Raw genomic sequence first — 12,541 nt, 5'->3', positions numbered from 1 at the left:
GCTACCATTTCATGCAATAATAAATTATTATTTAAAGTAACCTAAGACTGTTGCTTTTAATGATTAAAGGTATTTTAAATGTAGTATGTTATAAAAGTTTCCATTTAGGAACTATTCCTATTTTAAAAAAAATAAAGATATGAAAAGATGGCACAAGAAATACTTGAGTATACTGAGTCAAATAGCAGCTGTTAAAATGATAGCACTTTCAAAATTACATTTCTTTCTCAAAGTTTTGACAATTGAAATTTCAGGAAAAAAAAATCAATAATGGCAGAGAAAAATAGAAACTTTTTGTTTTAATGCTAAAAGGTTGAGGGTCAATAGGAAAATTTTTATAGGTCACTGAGGTAGGAAGAATGGGGGATAACTTCTTTAAAACTATATAATCAAGCAGCTCATTTGGAGAACATGATTCTATTCATACTGGAAGACAAGAGCAAAACCATGGATTCAGATAGAAGACATACAAGAGGTAGATAAATACGTAAGTCAAATGTTCTTTTTCCAAAGATTCTTATAAAAGTAAGCAATATAAAGAACATATTTACTAAAGCTATCTTTGAGTTTGCTGGAAGAAAAGTTTAGAATTGAGAAAGGACATCTCCTCATTAACCTCCTTTAAGGTGCATCCTGATTTTTATGACACATCTAAGACAATTCCATTCTAGTTATGGAGACAATGCAGTTTATATAGAATAAGAGATTTTTATAACAACAATATGTTATGCAGTAAGGAAGAGACAGAATCTAAGGTAGGTCATCAGGTATCTTGGTTAATGTGGTTTCAGCTTAAATCTTTTTTGAATGATGAAGTGAAACCACTAATCATCCTTTGACCAATTTTGAAAAATTAATAATTATCATTCATGACCAAAAGGAACAATATCCAGAAGATACAAAACCCTACAATACTTAGAGATAAGTGATCCCTGTACATAACTGCATGTGTGGGATATAGATTTGGGCAAACAAACGGAAAATAGAGACTGGCAGAATCTATGTAAATCAGCCTCCAATCCCTCTACATAACTGCAGGTGTGGCAGTGTCCAATCTATGAATTATCTTCAACTCAAATTCCAATTGCAGTTGAAGGTAATACATAGGTGGCATTTCAGCCCAATATGAATAATTTAATAATTCCTTGATAAAATGTTGAAGCGAAGTTAGACCAAAGGGTACATTTATTCCTGTGTGGTAGACCTCTGAAAAAGTTGCACCATTCTGTTAGATAATTTTCTGAGAAGTAAACTCATCAACTCCTGAGTTGGGCTTATTAGATATATTTGAGAGAATGCTAAGCTGATTAATAGAGAACTTATATTCTTACTCTTAGCTGCCAAACGTATAGGTGAACAATGAAAACTTTTAGGAAATTTAACAAGTAAAAAATGGTGTTCAAAGATATAATCTATAGCTATGATTGAAAAAAAATCACAGATAAAATTCAAATTTTTAGTGCACAGAGGACTGAACCACAATTTTGTCAAACATGGAATGCTTATATACCCTATAGTAGTAAGATGTAAAAATGTTGAATGAAATATTCCAAATGTTGCGAACTTGTAATGTTATTGAAGTACTATATAAATAAAGCAAGATTTAAAGCAAAAATATGAAAAAAAAGTCTCCAGTTCAAAATTATTTAGTCAATGAAACAAGAGTACTCTTGTGAAACATTTTTGTAAATATATGGGGTGAGAAAGTTCATAGGGGAAGAGCTTTCTTTGTGGTTTCCCAGCAGGTGTCTCATTGTAAGGAAATGCTATTAAACACAGAGCATACCATACATGAAGTGGGATACACAGATGAAGCAGGATGCTTCAAAGAAATATCAATGGGCGGTAACTGGTCATCCAATATGTTGGAGATACAACAAAATAATATTTTAAAAAATACTATTCTGTTTTTCCCCAAATAGGATTCTCTTGTTGTCTAAAAAGATCCTGAAGGAGCATAGGGAAAATACAGAAAGATAAAAATCAAATGATACATAAAATGCTGTTTCTAACATAACAAGCCAAAAGCACAAATGAAACAATGATTTATTCTTCCTCCCGATCAATTAGAAGACGTAAGAGTGTATCATACCTTTTGCACATGTAGCATTATATATAAATACAACCATACACTATTATATTTCATTTAACCACCCAGGTAAATCATGTGACAATGTCCTCTCTTAAATTAACTTTCAGAATTATGTAACTGCTGTTTATTTTGTTCATGATAGTAATGTAAAAAAACCTATTTTCTAGGACCACAGACCAAAAGTAGCTATCGCTACAAAAATAGTCAAAATTGCTGTCTCGAGTATTAATCTGTAAACAAAACTAATGAGTCAAATAAATTATTGTGATTGTATCTTACTGTTAAGAAATTTCACCCACTGTTCAATCAAAATCTACTTTCTGTATTTTACTGATCTCTGATACACAGTAGCAGAAAACTAGTTGGCTATCTTCTGTATGACAATCCTTCAGTATTTAAGAGAGAAGTATGAAGTTTATTTCTTGCAGAAAAGACACTTTGGTTAACCATGTAAGAGACTTCATTTTGGTTCCAAAAAGAAAGCAGTTCTTGAATGTTGGGTTGCTAGTGTCCATCCCCTTCCTCCCCCGCCACATTCCTGTGCAGTGAAATTACTGATAAATCTGTCCGTTTCTTAAATACTTCAGGCGGTTGGCAAACATATCTGGGTAACAACTGCAAGGCTGATTTAGCTTTGGACAATCAAATGGAAGATGAACTTCATAAGGTTGCTAAATTCATAATGGAAAGGCCTTCTTTTAGATTACTTCTAAAGGTTGATCTCAAGTGCCAAAAGCTCTCCCAGAGAACTAGAGATAGCTATCTCAGTTAAAACCAGAGTCTACTCTTCCACAAACAGATTTCCTGCTATCCCAGATAGAGAACTTAATACAAAACAGATGCAAGTGCAAGGTTTTGTTTTTTTAAATTGTAGTTATATTTGTTGTACTTTCTCAACTGGTTCAAGATAATGTCTGAGGACTCGAAGGCTGCACAGAGAGCACTATGCAAGAGAGAAACAAGTGAAGCAGCTGTTACCAAACTGCTCAGTGTTTGGGCTTGGCAAGCCATCCCTCAACTTTGCAGCAAGCTGCCTGGAGATGAAGTTTGTTCACAAAAAGTACTGAGAAGTGAGACACAAACATATCAAAGTGAGGAAAAGGTCTTTCAGCTATAGAGCATATCCAGACACTGAAGTTCTAGCACTCAAAAAACGGCACTGTGGAAAGAACAGGCTTGCAACTAGGGTCTGTGCCACCTGGGGCAAACATGGATTCTGCACCCATTTTGGTGCCCCCCCAGCACTCATTTTGGTGCCGCCTCAGCGCAGTGTCCAGGGCACATGCCCTGCTTGCTCCCCCCACCCCCCAGCTGTGCCTCTGGGAAAGAGGTTCCTTTTTTCAATTAGTTCCTCGGTTAACCTACATAAGAGCCTTGTGGTAGCTCTTAATCGACCTAAAATCCTGCTATTATCTCTTACTTGGAAATATCACTTGCCACTTGCTGACTAGACAAGCCAGGAAGATCCTGGATATTTTTATGCTCTTCATTTGCTTTCCATTTGTCTTCTAAACCCAACTACCTTTGTATTTTCTTTTGCCTGTCTTTAGATTAGAATAAGACCCGGTGCAATTTTGCCTTGGCAAGACAGTGGCAAGGATGTGTGCAAGTTCCTCAGCAATTCTCTGCTATGCTTGCTTTACTTTCCTATACAGGCATTCAAGAAATGGAGCATATAATTTTCTTCAGATCAAGAGCTATATTTGGTTTTTGAATGGTATTCCAGGAACTGCTCTCCAACTGAACAGGCAGGGACAGGACAAAAACTAAAATTAATAAATATAAATTAATTAGATAGAGTAGGGGGTAAGCCTTCATGGCATCTCCAGTTTTTCCACCATGTATTGGTTAGGACATATTTCTCGTTTTCCCTACAGTTTATTATATCTCACATCAGAATTTCACTAAAACTGTCTTTTTAGCTATCTCCCTACTCAATCTGTTGGTGATGATCCCAGTCTGACTTGTGTAATTACCTCCTGAGCTCTCATATTCCACAGACACTTATTCAGATACATGATTACTTCTCTATTTGTAAACTATATTGGTTACATTTATTTTGGGACCTTATTCTCTTCAACTGCATTATAATCATTGTTCTATACAAGTTATAAAAAGTTTTGTGCTAATTTCTGCAAAATTAATTCTTTGAACATTTTGATTTTTGTGTACTTTATCAACGTCAAGGCAACTTTTTATTTTGCTCCCAGAGTTTATGGTATGCACGGATATAGGATACTTTCTTAAGGTGTGCTATTATTGCCAAGGTTGAAGATACCCTAAAGTGTACATCAGAAGATGGCCATCTTGTAGCCATGCTTCTGGAACTCATGCAGTAACATCCTGCCATCTCAGTGGCATTCTCTTCTAAACATTATTCTTTCAACATTTTATCATGCAACTTATTTTTCATTATTTTGATCATTTCTGTTACCATATCATAAACTTATTATGCAGTACTTTAGATGAGGTCTGAATAGTATAGATTTGCTTACTTATAGTACTGCGTATGTGACTTGAAACTGTTCATTCAACATGTGAACACCACAATGTATTATATTTAAATAAGCACTGGCATGTCAATAAAACAATTTATATTAAAAATAGGGCACTTGTGCAATAGAAATTAAATCAGCAAAATGATACCATTTTTAATGGCATGCTTTCCTCATGGTAGTTTTCTCAAATTGGAATAGCTATGTGATTATTTTCCAGAGCAAGAAATGTATAGTAAATGATGGAAAACATTCAAAAATATTGTGATATTGGTGAAACATCTTGCATATTGTTATTTATTTATTTATTTATTTAGGACTCAATTATCAATTTCATAATATGTACCCAACAATCAGGGAAAATTGGAAGGGCTTAATATTTGTAAGAACATTATTTAAGATCTGTAATTCAATAAAACTAATATTGAGGGCTGAAATAAATTGTCCTACCCCAAATTTTGTTGCAAGTTATAAACAACCGTGCTTCTAGTTCATAGTGCCCAAAACTAAGGAAGAAGAAAAGCTATAGCTTTATATAAAAAAAGAAGCACTGTAATAACGATAGAATGTGTTCTTGCTCAACAGATCACTAGTGTATCTGAATATTTATTAGTGACATACTCAGCCTACTTATCAGTAGCAGGTGATAAACTGGAGTGGGCTCCTGTTTACTTAAATCTTTAAAATCCAGACAAACAATTCCATTTAGCTAAATGGAAGGGAACACAGAATAACTATTTTAAAGATAAAACCTACTGAGAGATGTGCCTACTTATATCAAATAGCAAATTTAACGTATTAAGACTGGCTCAAATGATTCTTGAAGAAAGATTGTCTCATATTGTTCCTAAAAGGGTCATATAAAAGCAGTTTTATTAACACTTTACCAATAAGAGTTTGGTTTTATAATCTGTGCAAAAATTATACACTTGATCCCCAGAAAGCTATTTAAAGCACCAATAATAAAAGTAGAATTCAGTTAAAATAAAGTTTAAATACTTTCTATACAAATTTAAGTTTGGATCTTTTTGTTTTTTTCTTAGAAAGTAAACAGTTCCTTCAGGACCAATTCAGCAGATTAGAGAATAACGTCAGCAAAACATGTTATTTTAAAGAACAGGAAAACAGTTCTGAACATTTCTTAAGACATTATAGAATCGAACTGAATTGATAAATTTACATTTTTCAAGTCATACAAAAAGCAAAACCATTGGCCATGAGGGGGAAAAAACCAAATAAATAGGTAAATAGGTAAATAGATACATACATACACACATACATAGCAAAGCAATATTGTTTTGCCAGTTCAAGGTTTAAGAAACAGTAGAAAAAAATCCAACTTTACAATGACTCATCATTAAGTAATATAGAAAACAAGAAAAAATGGTAGGTAATAAGAAGTATGTAATTAGTATTTGTATCATGTTACAATCTTAAATGGACTTTCTGAAGACATAAAAGTGGATTGTACAGAAGATGAGGTTGCACCGAGGACCCATCCAAGGTTTGTGGGGCAAAAGGAAGCAAGTACCGTAATAATTTAAAGCTAAAAATTCCTAATAGTTAAGAGCAGTTTATCAGGAAGTTAGTGAGCTTTCCTTCATGGATGTGGACTTGATGGTCCAAATGGTTCCTTCCATTTCTATGATTCCATAATTTGTCCCACCTTTTGGAAAAAGAAAAGAGAGCTGCACGATCCCATGCTTAAATAAGATAAACAGATCCCTTGGTAAGTAAAAATTAGAACAGATTTGCTTCTATTCACAAAGTTGCTGGTAATGCAAAATTCTTCATTAAATTGGATAGGTTAATTGAAGTACCATGAGGTCAGTGGTGGGCCCTGTACTCTTCAATATTTTTATTAATGACAAATATAACTACACACACACACATGCATACTCTTTTGGTTTTGTACTTTTAAATCCTCCCTCCAAATCCTGCCTGTGTTGATGATACACTTAGAAACCAGGTAGGCATAATAGAGTCAAATTAGCACTGCACAGCTGAGGTTTTAGTAATCCACACCAAACCAGTCTTTTCATCCACAACTAAGTAATAGCTGAGCAAGCTATTACTATGAACCAACCTCAGTTTAGCAGCACCATGATCAGGGAGTGATGATCAAAAGTCAAGCCACCATGTACCTGATGAAGAGAGCAGGAACTGGAGTGGATAATAGCACACTTTCACCTGAATCCTCTGGCACTTAAATGTCTTCTCACATAGTTTCAACATCTATGACTGTTGATCACTGATCACTTGAATGGGGATACCCCAATCATCTCCCCTCCTTTCCTACTCCAAGGACATTCCACTTCTCCACCTACACACACACCAAAACCAAAAAGGGATATTAAAATTCCAGGAGATGCTAAGGACAACTACATACCTAATCCACACACTAAGCATACAGGGTGTGAATTCAAGAATATTAATCCAACAATGTCCACCTACCCAGTTCTTATCAATACCAGGCTGAACTCAATAATGCCTCCATTTCACACCACCTGTAACTCCCAGCAATCACCTGTAAATACCTAGGCAGCTTGTACTGACTTTAACTATCACATATTACTTTCCCCCAGAAAGGAGGGATTTAGATTATTTCTGTTATTCCTTCTTTGAAATATTCTAAATTAATGAAGTGAATTGCTCACTGAAATTAGCAGAAGCTGCTGCAGGGAAGAGGCAAGTAGTTACTAAGATAGACTGAAATGGAGCCCATCCAGCATATATAGTTCTAAATATTTTTGGTCGTATCTCCCCACCCCAGGCTCCAGCAGACAATGTAACTTGTAAATACAAGACACTCTACAACAGTTAATTCCTTCCTGTTCTTGTTATACAAGCACTCTACTCTCAGTTGGCTTAGTCATATTTTCTTTCCCTTATCTTAACTGACCTGTCTGCTGAGGCAGGTGCATATATCTCCTCTTAATTTCTTTTCAAAATGATAAAAGTAGGACATCTAAGAAGACTATCTCTGTATAGCAAATATAGTTGTACTAACCTAACCCTAGCCAATGAAGACCAGCAATTTTATTGCAAAAATGGTATAATTTCCAAGGTCCACAGCTAATCACTTCTTTTTTGGGTTTTAATAATTATATGAATAATACTCAATAGAGAAACTCAATGCTTCTGACCAGAATCACTGGATATTTTATCTGAATAGAGCTGTCTTCTTCTAGATCTTAATTTACGGTCAGCAGCTTTTTTCCCAAGTGATCTGAATATCTAAGGCTAGCAACCAGGGATGCTGGCACAGTAAGTGATTGTTTAGAACTAGGGTCAGACCTACTTGCTTGATGTACCAACTTGCATGGCATGCTTATTCATTTGTACAACGCCAATGTTTCATCAGCTGGTTGCATACTGCATAGATAACTTGCAAAAACATCAGCCCAAAACCAACCCAACTAATATTCTAATCTATTTGCAAAGAAACAAATCTTCTCTACATTTCAAGGTTTTCTTGCTCATGGATAAAAGGTTTATAGTTATTAATCAAAACTAAGTGATTAATAGTAAATAATGGACTAAAGATACATACTGAAATCTTGACTAATTTTTTCATAACCTTTTTATCTAAGAATGAATATATTTTTTCCTAAACCATTTTCCCTTATTCAGTGTTAATATATTTTCCCTAAACAATTTCCTCTTATTCACTGCTTATCTTAGAACGTGAATCAGTAATTTGGCTCCTTGCAGGAATGCCATTCCAAAAGATCAATCAAATGAATATCAGAACCCCATTTCATATCAAATTCATTTGTCCTAGAGAAAAATGTTATCAGTAAGAGTTCTTTAGAATTCTGATTGCACTGTTTCCTCAAATTTATAGTGGAATCCTACACAATCGTATAAACCAACTGGAAAATCTTGATATTCTGGATCAAAACCCAGCATAGCATTAAAGCATACAAATATCCTGGCTTTTCTAGCATTTCTGAATGGAAATTCAGAATCTTCTGTGTAGCAATGGATTTATTTAGTGCACAGTAGCTATTTCTGTAAAAAAAAAAAAGACTTTTTAAAAGGAGGCTAGGAGGCACCAGCTTTAATTAAGAGGTAACAGAATGTATGAACATGTATGTTTTTTATTGTTACTACACATATACATCATATACACCATGGGGAAAATCTATGCGGTCGCTAGCAGTCAAAAATTACTTGATGGCACTCAATCAATCAATCACATGTATACATACATATTAACAAAAGGTATTACAAAGTTGATTTTAAAATTGCTCCTTATTCTAATGCAATGACAATTATGAAAGGCACACTTCACAATTCCAGCCTTTCTGTTAATGAGAAAAAATAGTTTTGAGTCAGACAACTTAATTTGTACATCCATATTTCATAACTGATATGTTTCATCCAAAATCACAGCTCTTTTACATGTTTTATTATGATACTTAAACTAAATACTCAAATATGTCTATAAAGAAAATATTTATTGTATCACCTTTATTGAACAACTTTATATGGGCTGATCTTGAAAAAGCTAAGTAGGGCCATTCTGGATTACTGCCTGGATATGAGAGAGAGAGAGAGAAACTTTATTTTGGTCATTGACTAATAAAACTGCTTGGATGGGAAATGATCGGGAAATGCAAAGATTGTAGACTAGAGTGGAAAGTCAAGGAAAAAAATCAAGCCAAGGCAATGACAAATCACTTCAGCACTGTTAACAAGAAAACAGCACAGAAGTAAATGAAGTTACCAGGAGTCAAGTTGAATTTGAAGAAGACTTGTCTTTATATGCCTCTCAATCCCAATGCTTCTGGGATTGTATAAAAATATACAATGATAATACTGATTTTAAAAACTAAATCCAGAAAAAAGTCAGAAGGAATGATTTTGAGCCATTTTTAAATTTTCAAATCCCACTATTACATGCTTGTGTAAGTTGCAGCCAACATTTGCATGATGGTGTTATTGTGCACATTTTGACATTTGTTTCCCTTTGCCACAGATGTTCATGACTCCAAGCCAGTAAGTATTACCTTACTGTGTTCAATACGATATTGGAGAAACAATTAGCAATTTCCTTCCTCCCCAAGTCATTGCTGGTGTTATACGTGAAGAGGTTGTTTCCACACTTGCAGACAAATTACCTGCAGGAGGGATCCTAACTCTACGCATGATTACTTCCATGTGAGCTGCAACTATCAGAAATGTTATATGAAACAAACACCTGAACTTAATGTGTTGCTTGAATTAAGTTTCAGTTTATTCTCTCACATTGTCTTTTAATACATGGAGCACAGACATGTTGTATGTTAAATTCATAGAAGTATTGCTGAATATAATCAGGAGAATAATGAGAACTAGTTCAAATCTATGAGTGATTCTTCCAAGCAGCTTCATATACATGTTAACATGGGGGGCAAAATGAAAATTTGTGGCACAACCTGCCCCCAAGACAATTTTTGAAGTATCTTCAAGTGTTCCAACAAGATATCATGGTCAAGAGCAACATGAGCTGTTACATGATTAACAGGATTGCACTTCTGTTTCTCTCCTGGCATGGATCAATCAACAGGGCAATAACTATAATCAGACATATATTATATTCTTGGTACCAAATCCAGTTCTAAATCTAGCCTGGATCTAGAAAAACTGTTTCTCTAAGAGGAAATATGTAATACCACTCCAAATAGATCACACAAAGTAGAATAATTATTTTATAAAACCTCTCAGCAATTCTAAAAATGGTAAAACCAAATATCATGTAGTTCTTTCAGTGTGTCATAATAACATGTACCTATGTCTTATAAAGGATCAAAGAAAGAAACTGAGAAACAGTCATGCAAAATGGGGTCTAATGGTTTCCTAAAGACACACTGAATTGCTTCCAATAAACAGGATTATTTATTAAAAAACCAGCTTCCATTATTACAGGGAACCAAGAACAGATTAGGGACTGCTGTTTCTACCTGCTTCTCATCTAGACCAGTGTTTTTCAAACTTGACAACTTTAAGATGTGTGGACTTCAACTCCCAGAATTCCCCAGCCAGCATGCCACACTTCTTAAAGTTGCCAAATTTCAAAAACACTGATCAAGACCTACAGAAGACTTAAAGCAGGTTTAAATTTCACCCCAGGTATACTTCATTACTTTCTTCTATTTATCAAATCAATGTTGGCACAGATTCCATTGCCAGAAATCTGAGTACAGAAAGATTCTAACAATCTCCCTATGAACGCTTGTAATATACAATTCTCCTTTCAAATTTATCTTTCTTACTATAAATATTAGCATTTTAAAATTTCAATCAGAAAGGAAGTAATGAAGATGCATAACAATAGCAGAGAAAAATATACCGTAATGCCGTTACATTGCATTAGAACGATGTATCTGTGCACTAATATAATAGAACATGCAGAAACTGTGATGCTACGCCCAGTGGGAAAATCAAGAACATGATTAAAAATGAAGATTTCAGCAAACAAACAAACAAACCATTATCCAATATGAAAAACATGTTAACCACACGTTATCAAATCAAGATACAAAGAACATGCATCAATATTTCATTCTCTGGGGCACTGAAAAAGGTCCTTTCTTATGATTCATTTTCTATAACTGCAGGGAAGGGAGAATATTAGACCTCTCTGTTCTTCCTCCTCATTTCTATTTCTGTGTAAGGATACTGCATTTGCAACATAACCAACATTGTCAAATCATGTATACACCTACAGGAAGTCACCCACAAGGTATGTATGAATAGTCACAGGCTTCAAGAACTGTAAGTTTTAAAATGTTGAAAAGCAGGGACATAGATTTTCTTTCTTGTATCATACTTTAAACATACTTTAAAAATTGTGTATGACACCAAATTTATACCTGGTATGGTCATTACGTATAACGATTAGGCTTACTTTCAGTATTGTATTGCTGTTTTTCATTTGTGAATAACAAATTAAATAAAATCTGCTTCTAAAGTGTACCTGTAGAAATGGCAAACTATACACTTATAATACTAAAGAGTGCTACAAGAAACAGGAAAAAAGACTGAAGCAAAAAAGTGTATGTTAGCGTATTTAATTAAATTATGCTTTATAACTAGTCACACATGCTGCAGAAGGGTTAATGATATGTGTATCTCCTGATGGTTCTCCAGGGAGCAATTTGCTGATTCAGCTCCATTACATCAGACACAATAAAAATGTCTGTGTTGACCAAAAAGCCAGGTCTGGTTCTCTTCAAATACTATCACACATATAACCAGTGAGTCATTCTCTCTTCTCTCTCAGCACTAGTACAGCTAATTCTTTAGCAGCTATTTATATTTAAGTCAAGGAAAAAACTTGCATGAAGCAGCAGAAATGTATAGAGGCAAGCCTAATAAATTATTCCAGCCAGCTGTAAAGGAATAGATAGCATCTGGCTTTAGCTACTGTTAAAATCCACTCCTCTCCCCAAGCCAAAAGAAAAAAAACTTTCTAGGAAGTCCATTTAAAGAAATCTATTTTGTAAATTCATTTACTTATGCCATATAGTCAATTAAGAATGTCATCTTGTAATACATTTAAGATTTTTCTTTTTTAAATCAGCATATATAAAATCTTCACTTTGCCTACAAGATTAAAAAAATGGAGGAGGAAAATCTTTGTTAATATTCAGGAATGTTTAGGACAAATATTATGCAACGGTTTCTAGTTAACTCTGTAATTTCCTTAAGCCAGCTTTCTCTTTCTATACCACCCCGTTCTACTTCTTATCAAATTGAAGGAAGAGTTCTGTGAATGTAGTTTGTTTGATATTTTGCATCTCAAAATATCAATTGTGTGTCTGAGGTAAAAGAGTTTTCTCCTTTGACTCCCAATTTTTAAAAGAAAAACTTTGAAGCATTAAATTAAATAATCCTCTGTTCATGTATTCTTTATAACGGTTGCAACTGCCAATACAAATTTGCTGGAGAAAGGACTAAAGTTATG

General features: G+C 34.2%; 1 protein-coding gene across 4 annotated transcripts in view; it reads right to left on the bottom strand.

Annotated features, from left to right (window-relative positions):
• The window catches only part of IFT80 (intraflagellar transport 80), a 66,604-nt gene that overhangs the window by 29,100 nt on the left and 24,963 nt on the right, over positions 1-12,541 (bottom strand). The gene's annotated exons all lie outside the window — the stretch shown is intronic.

Source organism: Candoia aspera, chromosome 6 (genome assembly GCF_035149785.1).
Source record: "Candoia aspera isolate rCanAsp1 chromosome 6, rCanAsp1.hap2, whole genome shotgun sequence".
NCBI classification, from domain to species: domain Eukaryota; kingdom Metazoa; phylum Chordata; class Lepidosauria; order Squamata; family Boidae; genus Candoia; species Candoia aspera.
This window is presented reverse-complemented; position numbering and strand designations above follow the sequence as displayed.